The sequence below is a fragment of the Macrosteles quadrilineatus genome, unplaced genomic scaffold (assembly GCF_028750875.1).
Source record: "Macrosteles quadrilineatus isolate MER2022 unplaced genomic scaffold, UCM_ALF_1.0 Scaffold_7__1_contigs__length_78375512, whole genome shotgun sequence".
Classification (NCBI taxonomy): Eukaryota; Metazoa; Arthropoda; class Insecta; order Hemiptera; family Cicadellidae; genus Macrosteles; species Macrosteles quadrilineatus.
The window spans coordinates 45,812,822-45,825,425 of record NW_026542600.1 but is presented as its reverse complement, the minus strand read 5'-3'; the positions used below and the strand labels follow the sequence as shown (position 1 = coordinate 45,825,425).

The 12,604-nt window shown below is 32.6% G+C and overlaps 1 long non-coding RNA gene across 1 annotated transcript in view; it reads left to right on the top strand.

Moving 5' to 3' along the window:
* The window catches only part of LOC128999182 (uncharacterized), a 63,637-nt gene that overhangs the window by 19,038 nt on the left and 31,995 nt on the right, over positions 1 to 12,604 (top strand). Inside the window, exon 2 of the long non-coding RNA XR_008491245.1 lies at positions 4,478 to 4,615. This is a non-coding gene — a long non-coding RNA (uncharacterized LOC128999182). The remainder of the gene's footprint in view (positions 1 to 4,477; positions 4,616 to 12,604) is intronic.

Genomic DNA, 12,604 nt, shown 5'->3' with positions numbered 1-12,604 from the left:
CTTTAACTGTACTATGGATTAGTAGTATGGTGCTATTTTAGGTTAACAAGTTAGTTGAATAACTAATAACCAAGCTATTTATCGAACTACAGTATCGTATTAATGTGGTGAGCTTTTACATCGCAGTAATGTCACAGTTCGAACAGCTGATTGAATTATGACATCACAGTTTATAATATGGCTCCGAATTAGAAGTTGTGGATTAAAGAAATACAATAATTTAAACAGACATATAGGTAACAAGGGATATTTTAACCATGCACATTATTCAGTGTTTTATTTATTTATTTATTCATATCAACGGTCGAACCAACACATAATTATGACAAAACGTAATAAGTTTAAAAAAGAGACAATTTGAAAATCATTTTAACAGCCAACTTGAAGTAGATGTTCAAAAGATTGAGGAATAAATATAACAACAAAAAGATATAAAATATAACAATTTAACAAGATATAACAATGAAATAGGAAATAAATATAACAAAGTATAATAGATAACAATATAAAAAGGAAATGTAGCAATAGTAGATAATGAATAAATCTTCATTCTTAGTAGAATGTTTATTACTTTCTCTCTAAACCTAAAAATACTGTACAGTGTTTCTACAAATCTTGCATGGATATATTTTTGTGGTACTTAACATTTTTTTGGAAATCTGTTAGTAAAAATACCTAAAAATTGTTGTTGTTGGAAATTAGACCTATCGCTTCATACAAAAACAGAAGATCTTCAAACAAATCAAAAAATGTAATTTACCAACCAACTATTATATTCTCATCAAACATTCATTCTCAAACGCCTACCTGAATCGTATTCATTTTTCAGTATTTTTTTCAAACGTTTTTTGTATTCGCATATAGGAACGTATCCGCACGGACATCACTTACCAATCTACTTTTTCGGGTTCAAGGAAACACAAAAACGGAATTTTCCGAATAGAACAAAAAATCGGAAATTTGACGAAAACCATATTTTCTCTATACACTATGTATAGGGGGGATAAAGTAAAAGTGAAAAACTAGAGTAATTTAGCATTATCTTTTCATATTTATATTTGAAACTTACCAAAACACGCTTTTCATGAAAAACGTGGAAGAATTGAATTGAATTTACCAAACCGATAGAACGGATTACGAGGAATTATATGAGATACTGACTCAATTTACAGCATAGATAATTACTCGATTTTTTCGCTAGGCATACAAATTCGCTTCGGCTTGTTGCGTGTAAGTAATTTAATTGACACGTCCGGAACAGCGATTCGTAATGCGCGAAACCTGCCACAAATATGATATATGGATCGTGTACGACGCCTATGATGAATAGCACCTTACCAAGTTATGGCTAATTACCTTTCTATCAGATGGTTACAAATTAACAGATAACACTTTTTAATTTATCGTAGTTTGCCGAACCCTAACCTCAGCCTACTGTTTACAGTACACACTGTTATGTGGAAGGGGCATCCATGACAGGGGACTCAATAGTGACGACGCCGACCGTGAACCTAGTTAGCTTTGTTGCATTCCGAGATCTCAGATATCGTAGCGTTAATTGTAGGATCAGTGAGATCCTTGATTTCCGACACTATCTTGATGAATGTAGAGCAAAATGTGATGTTTTGAGAACGGCGCATAGAGCTACCCTCATAAATAGAAAGGGTTCCGACCACGCCTCTCGGCGGAAGCTATCCGTCTAGCGAGGCACATCCGCCACCGCCGCGCCACTCCGGCCGCCATCTTATATATATGAAACTGAAAAAAATGAGTGCCGAGTTTTGGGTACTGGTCTCTGGAATACAAGTTGAAACAAACTGGGGCCCACATGTGGGCTTTGACCATGTCACCCTAGTCACCATGCAAACGCTATCGACAAGGTTGAAAGAAAATCAATAAATACGTTAATCAGTCCTAAATAAATAAACAAAATCTTAATAAATGAAAATGTACTCGTTCGTATTCAGAGTTATGCAAATTTTTTAATAATTCTTAATTTGTATTTTTATTGTAATTTGAAATTGGGTAAAGTTTAAAAAGTCTTTGAATTCACATTCCTTTTTGTGTTCATTATTTACAAGGATATTTCAAAAGTAAAATCAATAAAGTAACATTTTAAAACCTAAATAAATTTGAAAAACGCAGTTTTGGCGTGACTAGGATAATAGGTTATTATCCTACTGATTTTTTAATCAGGCTAATTTTATTTTACGAATGACGAACCACATGTTGTCAATGAAAACTTGGCATGATCACAATGAATTATCTGAATTATGCTAAAGAATCTGCTCCGTATAGCACAAACATGTTGTTCTTAGGGCCGAATCATCTTCTAAGTTCTAAGCTATTCTATGTCAGCAGTTAAGAGGCATTTATCAACGTTGGTCCAAAAAGAAGTAAGGATGCTTAAAAAGCTAGAATCACAATAAATAAGTGTAAATATTCCATTTAAATAAATTGTATTTCAAACAAATCGTGAAAATCAACCATAGTTTACTTCATTTTCAATTATTAACTCTATATTATTGTCTTTAAATTTAAAAACTCAAGAATGAAAGCAACGCAACATCATGATCTTCTCCCGCGGATATATCGTAATCATTTTCTTGCAATCACCAAAAAATAATTAGATTTGCACCCCTGAAAACTCCTGAATTATTTTTAATACCACCAGAAAATGCGGTAAACTTTGAACTTTCACATCCTTAAATTCTATTACGTTTGCTGTTAAACGACCGCTTGGCTACAACATTGGTGCATACTTCTCCTGGGAAGTACCTGCTAAAGAAGATGTCTAAGAAGAGCCTACTCGTACTTTTATAATACTATTTTACAATCAAAATATTGCTACTGGAATGGCTGGTGGAATGACAAGCTAATGATAATACTCTGTGCCGTGTGGGAGCCGCTCCGCACCCGGCGGCGACGAGGCTAATCCACGGGTCTACTCTCACAGCCAATATTTGACATAAGCGATTGTGACTCTTACGTCTTATTATCTGTACAGTAGCTTCTATAAGATTACAGTAAATAACCAACTTGAAAAAAGGGTGTTAGATAAAAGTATAACTAAACACTACAGACTTGGTCTTCACGAGACATAGCTCTTCGTGGTCAATCCCTTGAGACCAGGATTGCAGTGTTAGTGGCTGAGGACGATTTATCCAATGTTACAGTGTATCTGCTCAATATAGCATTTAGACTGCTTCAGAGTGGGTACCAAGAATCCATTTCATGACTGACTTTTTAATACTGAAGAAGACATCCCATATACTTAGAACGGCAGTAGTAATTTTTTTTTTTTTTTTTTTTTTTGAAAAATGAACATAACTTGGGCCGGCACAGAATGTGTGACGGAGGGGAATTAAATTTCTCCCTTCAATTTTTGTTGTTTTGACTGTTAATGTGACATGAAATATTAAATAGTTAAAAATTTATCCTCTTAGTTTGGTTCGGTTAAAAAGTAGGGGTATCGGACAGAAATCAGTAAGGCAGTAAGATTTACATCAACACATTCTGTTGGTGGTTTAACTCACTTGCATGCATTTTCATTCTAAAACTTGCTACAATTTAAACATGGGAATGTTAAAGATTTTATTGACTCAAAAAGATGTCTGAGCCCTCCTTCACTGTTGAACTCTGACCACATGTACAGTAATTTAAACGTATTTTTATTTTAATTTATTATAATTTAGTAAATAATGACCTATTTCTGTTTAAAATATATGAATGGCAAACTACTTTTGACTCTTCCAGCAATTTACTAGCTGTTGGTTGGTTTATTGAGATTAATATGAAAAAAACAAATAATATTGTTTATATTTTCTTCTTATATTACAGATTTCTTAGTTACTGTATTTTATATTATCAAGATTGAGTACAGGTGCGATAGAAATAAAAAAAAGGTTTCTAGGGTAATTTTACTGTGGAATGTATCTTGGGGTAATTGTTTACACGATAACTCTAAACAATGCAGAATCTGTTGCACCATTTACTTTCATTATGTAGTACATCTTTATAGGTTCACTCATTGTTGTGGTTTGCCCCTGAGCTGGTAAGACAAATATTAATAGTTGTTTATTTACCTTGTATTTTCGTCACAGCTCAAAAATGTTGTATAGAAGCTACAACCATGGTTTCGACGCCGTTTGCTCTCGCAAACGAAAACTAATCTTCGAACGCAAACGGCGTCGAAACCATGGTTGTAGCTTCTATACAACATTTTTGAGCTGTGACGAAAATACAAGGTAAATAAACCACTATTAATATGTATAGGTTCGATTTGTTTTCCATATTTTTTTCGCAGTTTTTATTTAAACTTAATCGATTAATTCAGGAATCTTTATCCAAACTCGAAGAAAATAAGTCGGGTAGTCTTTGAGGTGACAGTAAGTACGTTTGAATGGCAAAATATGAATTTTAATGTAGACTGAATTTTCCAAGGGAGTCTAATAGGCTATCAAGTGACTTATTACAGGTGGTTTGGTGAAGAAGACCGGAATACCGAAGAGGGAAGATAAACGTTTACAAAATAACATTATAAACTAATGGAATACTACGGAGTTTTCAACGAAGAAATAAAAACTACTGCAGATGGCGTAAAACCCCATAAAAGGTAAACCTAATGGTAAAGCTATGTTAATGCATTATGCTCTACAACATTTACTAACCAGAAATGTATTGATATAAACGAAGGAGTGGAAATATTTAGGCTATAATTTGAAATAGTTTACAATGTCAATACAGATAGCAGCACAGTATGGTTATAATGTTAAATTTTTTTTTTATTCTTTTTATCTTTATGAATTTAAGACTGATTCTGGTCATAAGAAATCATGTAGAGATCGAAATTGCAATTTTCAACGGCGTTGACAGGCGTATTATAGTTAGTGTAAGAAACTTAAAGAAACGGAGACTACCTCCAGACTTTAATGTTATGTATGTATGCTCCCTTTACTATATACAAACTATGTATGCTATGTTATATTATTTGAACCGTTTTTTGCTTGGAACAACAGGCAGTATCTGATTAAAATCTCCTCCAAAATATATTATTTTTCCGCCCTGTCCATAACCATTCCTTTTGCTGTGCACCATTCCTAAATACTCTCCTTCGTAGTCGCGGTCTTCCCCTAACGCAATACATTTCAACACAGCATTACCACTCTAACCCAAAAACAAACAGTAAAATCAATAAACAAACAATATGCAATATTTAAATCAGCTGATATGTTTCTCAGCTAATAGAAACAATGTAGCAGTACTTCCATTAGAAAATGACTGGACCTTTGACGCCCTGTGGGGCAGGTCAGGGGTAATTTTTAACACTTCTGATATTTTCTCTTCAATCTTCATTGAATCGTAATTGAATCCTCAATAGCCATGCTACCTTTTTCCTAGCTCGAGATATTTCTTGGGGACCTTCGCCTACGGAATTAAATATATAGATTTGCCATATCGTATACTTAATGTTTTGTGTGATTTTAATATTCAACGTTGTATACTGGTCGATTTATGCTGTGAGTAGCAATGAGCTGAAGCTGAACTTGGAGTTTTATAACATTTAAAGTTTAATGTTTTTTGCGGTTACTGGCCCTTTATGCTAAATTAAATATTTAGAATCTATAACCTAATTAGGATATTGGATAATCAATGTTGTATGTAATTTACTAATGATCAAAATACAAAATAATCAAAACCACCAGTAATATATCTTGATATATTGAATAACCCACACGATAAACATGGTAAACACATTACAGAGCATATTAGAACAGAAATGGTATGGATTACAAACATGGTAAATATATTACAGAGCATATTAGAACAGAAATGGTATGGATGATAAACATGGTAAACACATTACAGAGCATATTAGAACAGAAATGGTATGGATGATAAACATGGTAAACACATTACAGAGCATATTAGAACAGAAATGGTATGGATGACAAACATAAACAAATGAAGTCACTGGTCCAAATCGTTTAACCGTAAAATGAGGTTTGGTAGTATTTTTTACAGTTCCACTTCAATAATGTTAAAAGGGCCAGTCACGTAATTTGTTTATGTTTATGGTTTATACCGTTTCTGTTATAATATTCGTGTTACAGAGTCAAACTAATTTGCAGAATGTTTTACAATTTTATACACACATCGTGGCTCGTTACGTATCGTAATGAATAAAATAAATACATCGACGAATACTGGAACTAGAGTATGAGATTTAAACTTCAGAGAAATATCGTCCGAAATTACACGTTGGTTTGATATTTTTACTAAGAAATAGAAGGAAGTATTTTTAGGACATCCACATAATAATGAAAAAAATAATAATCATCTCTCTTCTTGAAGCTATAAAACTTAACGCACAAAATCTAAAAGTAACCGACAACCCTACCAGACTCAGCTACTGGGGTGTGTGTCACCCTGTTAGTAAACTTCTGCTTCCTCACTCAAACACCAGACAGGCGAGATGCAGTGGTGGGAGAGGGCTAGGTTTGCTGAGGAGGGGGAGCTCATGGCTGCGTTGTCCCCAAGTCTCCACGCCTATAACGCATATATTAGCTTATAAGCCGGACGGTGGCGCACTCCAACTCCGTGGCAGCTCGACAAACTAAACATATAGCCTCCAGCCAGCAACACACCGATTTCCGCGAATTATCATTTCAGCCTAATAATATTATCATAAAACTGTGAATTGGATTATTGAAATATCTCGACACTAGTCGCGGCGACTGTGCTCATTATGGGCCAGTTAGACCTGAAGATTGTGGGAGCTTCTTAACTAGGCGTGTAATATGTTTTTTCTATTCTTAGATTGGTTAATAACTATAGTCCATCGGTTTGTTCTGAATTTTTTTTAAATAAATACAAATATATTTCGAATTATCTATGATTAAATCATTGTTCCGAGTACAACGACTATTCCTTACTTTTAGTTGTAATTTTTACTTCCCTTGCCCAAAAATCTTTAAGTTTAAATATTGAATTCCTAACGTCATCGGTACTCATGATTATTTTTACTATTGCGAATATAATTTGTCATTAAATAGCTCTGTTTTGACATTTAATTGGAGGTGAAAGTGGACTTACAGCAAACTGGAAAGTATTGAGCAATTTGGCGAATGAGTCATAAACAGAACATTTTACTTGGCATTAAAACCACAAATTTATAAAAAAATGAAATAATTGAGTTATTTTGTTTATGAATAGAACATAAGGCATAGCATATTATTATGTGAAATATGAACCTGGCAATATGAATACACCAAATAAGCATAATGCTGATGATTACCTTAAAAACAGTGAACAAATGTTAATAATTAATAAATAGCTTTGTATCAGTATAATACTGTTAAATAAATGGTAAGTACTTTATAAAGTGAAACGTATACACTATTACTTATAAAAGATAAAAAATTCACCTACTTATTGCCTTATCCTAATACCTTATTAAAAAATTGCCATAAGCTACCACGTTAAACTAAATAAATATTGTTAAGTATAAAATAGTGCATAAAATTGTGTCTTTAAATAGTATACAGGGTGTTCATTTGAAAACTTTCCATATCTGTTGTGTGCAAAGGTAAGGCTTTTAACACTTGTTTGTTCTCATTTCCCCCTAATTTGGACATGCCAAATCCAATAAAATTATTTTCAATTTTGAAAAATGCCCCAAAAGGGCCCAATTTGGGGGGTTGGGGTGCTTTTTGAGAAATTTTCAAATGTAAACATGGGTTGTGTGATACATCAATTTAAAGGTCTAATCACCCCGATCATTTTGGTGCAAAAAAAGTTTAATTATCTTTAACCGTATTTACAGGGTGGGTCAAAACGTTTTAAAAAAGGACTTTGAAGTTAAGTACCGTATTACCCTAACTACTGAACGGAACAGCACCAAATTTCTTTCCTAGCTTATTCTTGAGCTACTCTTTAAGATAACTTGTAGTAAGGGCATTTTCCAAGTTATTTTCTAATTTTAAAAAAATCTCAAATTTTAAGAATAAAAGAAAGCTGAAAACTCAAAATTCTTAAATAGCAAGGTATAACAAATTTCATACCACGTGAAAGGTCCTTTTTTAACAAACATTTTACGTATTTAAGTTTTCTTTCTATCTCTTACTGTTTAAAAATTGCAGTAGAAAAACATAATTTTCTGTGGTAAAATTGTAACTAGTTTTCTAATAAAACAGCCAAAATTCGTCTCTAGACACATTAAATGGTGCAATAACTGAAGGAAACAATTCATAATTATTTTTAGGCAGATAAGCAAACAAGTCATTACGTTTTACTTTGTGAGAAACAAGTTTTATAGCTGATGAGAAAAACCCAAGCGTGGGCCGCTTTCTGTAGTACCATTGACTAGTCAATGGTAGTACTAATTTCAAAAGTACCATTTCCTGTAGTACCTAATCAAATATGGTGTAAACTTAAAAAAAATTACTTTATTTTACTTATTGGTCATAACAAAAGTGTTCCAGGATAACTGCAAAGTGTTTAACAATAGATATCCAGGTATAACCTTGAGTCATATGGCTGTAAATGATTTAGTTAGGAAGTTTTCTGAAACTGGCTCAGTTACCAATGAGAAAAGAACAGGATGAAGGGTCCAAGATGAATTCTGACACACGTAAAAGTAGTCGATCAATTTGTTATGAATCCTACTACATCGTTGAACAAAGTGCAATGTGTTTTATTAGAAAACTAGTTATAATTTTACCATGGAAAATTGTGTTTTTCCACTGCAATTTTTAAACGGTAAGAGATAGAAAGAAAACTTAAATACGTAAAATGTTTGTTAAAAAAGGACCTTTCACGTGGTATGAAATTTGTTATACCTTGCTATTTAAGAATTTTGAGTTTTCAGCTTTCTTTTATTCTTAAAATTTGAGATGTTTTAAAAATTAGAAAATAACTTGGAAAATGCCCTTACTACAAGTTATCTTAAAGAGTAGCTCAAGAATAAGCTTGGAAAGAAATTTGGCGCTGTTCCGTTCAGTAGTTAGGGTAATACGGTACTTAACTTCAAAGTCCTTTTTTAAAACGTTTTGACCCACCCTGTAAATACGGTTAAAGATAATTAAACTTTTTTTGCACCAAAATGATCGGGGTGATTAGACCTTTAAATTAATGTATCACACAACCCATGTTTACATTTGAAAATTTCTCAAAAAGCACCCCTACCCCCCAAATTGGGCCCTTTTGGGGCATTTTTCAAAATTGAAAATAATTTTATTGGATTTGGCATGTCCAAATTAGGGGGAAATGAGAACAAACAAGTGTTAAAAGCCTTACCTTTGCACACAACAGATATGGAAAGTTTTCAAATGAACACCCTGTATACACTTTAATATACAAGACTTTTCAATTCATACAAAATGCCATTCCGTTTACTCCGTCCGTTTACTTTTTGGTAGGCCTACCGACATCGGCCGGGTTCCCCAGCTTTGCCCTCCTGCATACGCAGTGAATTTTAAACTTGCAACAATAAGTATATCTTGAATTTGAAGATTTGTACACTTAAAACATTTCGTCAATGTAAACCTACAAATATTTCTCCAATAATAATGTAAATATTCAACTTCGCCCATGGAATTATCACAGTTCATTAAAATAATTGTGATGCATAAATACAAGATTTATTTGTAATTTATAAACTAAATAGTTTAGATACATTGTTTTGTGCATCTATATTTTAAAGCGTTAGAAAATACAAAACTGAGAAGTTATTATTACATTTCCTAGAAACTTGTATAAATCGCATTTTATGCTTTCAACCCTTTCCTGGACGAGATTGGGGTCCGCTGTAGCCTAAACGCGTGTACAGTAATCATTAAAAAAATAATCTCACTGACCTTCACTTACGTAACAAAATAAGTATTTCAACTTCTTGCAAGATATTTATTTTTGATTGTAATTAGGTAAAGAAAGTTTTAGATCTCAACCCGTAATATTGTTCATATAAGCAAGCGAGTATGGAAATAACGGTACTACTGTATACCTAATCCCAAAGAAAAAAATAATCTTCTGGTCACCTTATGGTAATTCAAATAAAATAGTTTGTATAGTTATACAATATTACTATAGTGTAGTTATACCATAGTGGGTATTTAATAAAAGTATAAAAAAATAAATAAAATACACGTATTTTATAAATTGGCATAATTAATCTTTAAAAACATATTTTCATTTTGTTCTTTAAAGAGATGATGTTTATTTATTAGAGATCGGGGGATTATGGTTATTCTTGTATAGTATTTGCGTGACATCAAATGATCAGCTTCCAATTTAAGAAACAGCTACAATCTCCTAACTTTGTTATGCGTAAACTAATAAACAATTCCTTGATTTAGCCTATCCAGGTGCCTTACAAATATAATGTTTAATATTTTATACAACTGTGAGTTTTTTTAGTTTATTTTCTGAGAGAGCAAACTTTTAAATATATGTATTCGTTAATCATTACCATTACTATTTTTTAAATAGGATTTTATTTATTGTTATTAATTAATATTTGATTTATTCATTGTTTTACACGTATATTGAGTTTATAAATAAATCACCCAAGTGTCGACCTTAGTTACTACAACGACTATATTGTATTTTGTTTTATTGTAATTATTATCTTGCTATACAATGTAAAATTTTAAAAACGCAATAAATTCATTATTATTGCTATTATCTTACAAACAAGTTTCTAACCGAAAAAATTCCAATCCTCCTAAGGCGTGATATGAATGGTACTATTCGGATATTGATTATAGGTAATAAATAATATAGAAATAATGATAGTAATTATTATTGTTATTATTTTTAATTGCCTGTAGTTTACAATTATTATATTACAGGACAGGTATGTGCTTTCATTTTAAATACTTCATATTGTAAAAAAAATCAAACTACAGTATATCTTGTAATTTTTGTTTTCCCTGTTATCTCGTAAAACTCGTTCCGTTCTCAAAAAGCAAATTGAATTATAACATTTACATTTTTATTTCGATGAGTTAAGAAATTGTGTATCAGAGCAAATTAAGAGAAATAGTCGATTTGGTATGTATTAAATTTGTAAAATGTATTAAATTTAGTCTAGTGTAGTTAGTTAGTGCAAGGTTGAACTACGGCGTAGTTCTGTTATGAAGATTGGGTCAACAGAGACCCATATAGTAAGTAAATACGTATAATATTTTTTAATATTATCAAATGAATCAACCGTAATTTTTAGTTTATTATACTCAACTTAAATGTCATAATATAAAACAGGAATTTACTGCTCATGTCATATTTTGAAAAAATGCTGCCTTTAATTAAAAAGATTTGATTAGAAAAAACTACATTCGTATGTTAAACTAATACATGTTGACAATTAAAGAGCATAGCAGTGTAGTTAGAATTCTTTTGTAATGTGATGAACTAAAACTAAATTCATCATAAGTGGATCAAAGAAAAGCACTAGTTCTTACATCATAATGTATATTATTTCAATAGAACTTGTTGAAACTGTTATCAGAAATTGACGGTAAAGTACACGATTAGTAAGGTGATAAATCACAAACAAACATCCTCCGTTATTAAAATAATGTGTCGTCACAAAGTATACATATTTAAGATTTTGGGTTGGTCCCAAGTGTTCCAGTTAGTGGCAGGTAGGAGGCGAATGTTTAGGACGAAGAAACCAGTTTACAGAATGCATTAAGCACATTGTGCCCAAGGATGTCGAGTCGTAGTCTGCTACTGCGCCATCGTAACTGGTAACCGCAACCAACTACCAACTACAAAATATTTACACAAATGTTAGACCAAACACCGACTACAAACTACCAAGAACTAACACCAAGTCACCAGTACACAAACAATGTTAAAAATGTTAGACCAAACTACCAAAAACTAACACCAAGTCACCAGTACACAAACAATGTTAAAAATTTTAGACCAAACACCGACTGCAAACTACCAAACATTCGCATTAAGTCGCCAGTACAAAATGTCAACATTTCGGCAATTTTAGACAAACAACGACTACCAACCACCAAAAACTTACACCAAGTCACCAGTTCACTAATAATGTTAACAATGTTAGGCAGCCAATATATTGTAAATTGCTTTGATGTATGTATCACCAACAACCAACCGATCATTTCCATGCCAGCAAAACTAGTAATGTAGATAGATTTACTATTCAAGTGTGGCTACATGACCTGTAAACTATAGTGGAAACAAGTATACAACAGAGAGCAGTAAGGTACTGAAACCTGCAGTATTTACATGTCTAGTATTGTAGTACGTAGAGCAGTAAGGAACTCCACCCTTCAGTAGTTACATGTCTAGCACATAGAGCAGTAGAGAACTCCACCCTTCAGTAGTTGCATGTCTAGCACATAGAGCAGTAGAGAACTCCACCCTTCAGTAGTTACATGTCTAGCATATAGAGCAGTAGAGAACTCCACCCTTCAGTAGTTACATGTCTAGTACATAGAGCAGTAAGGAACTCCACCCTTCAGTAGTTACATGTCTAAAACATAGAGCAGTAAGTTACTACACCCTGCAGTAGTTACGTGTCTAGCACATAGAGCAGTAAGGAACTCCACCCTTCAGTAGTTACATG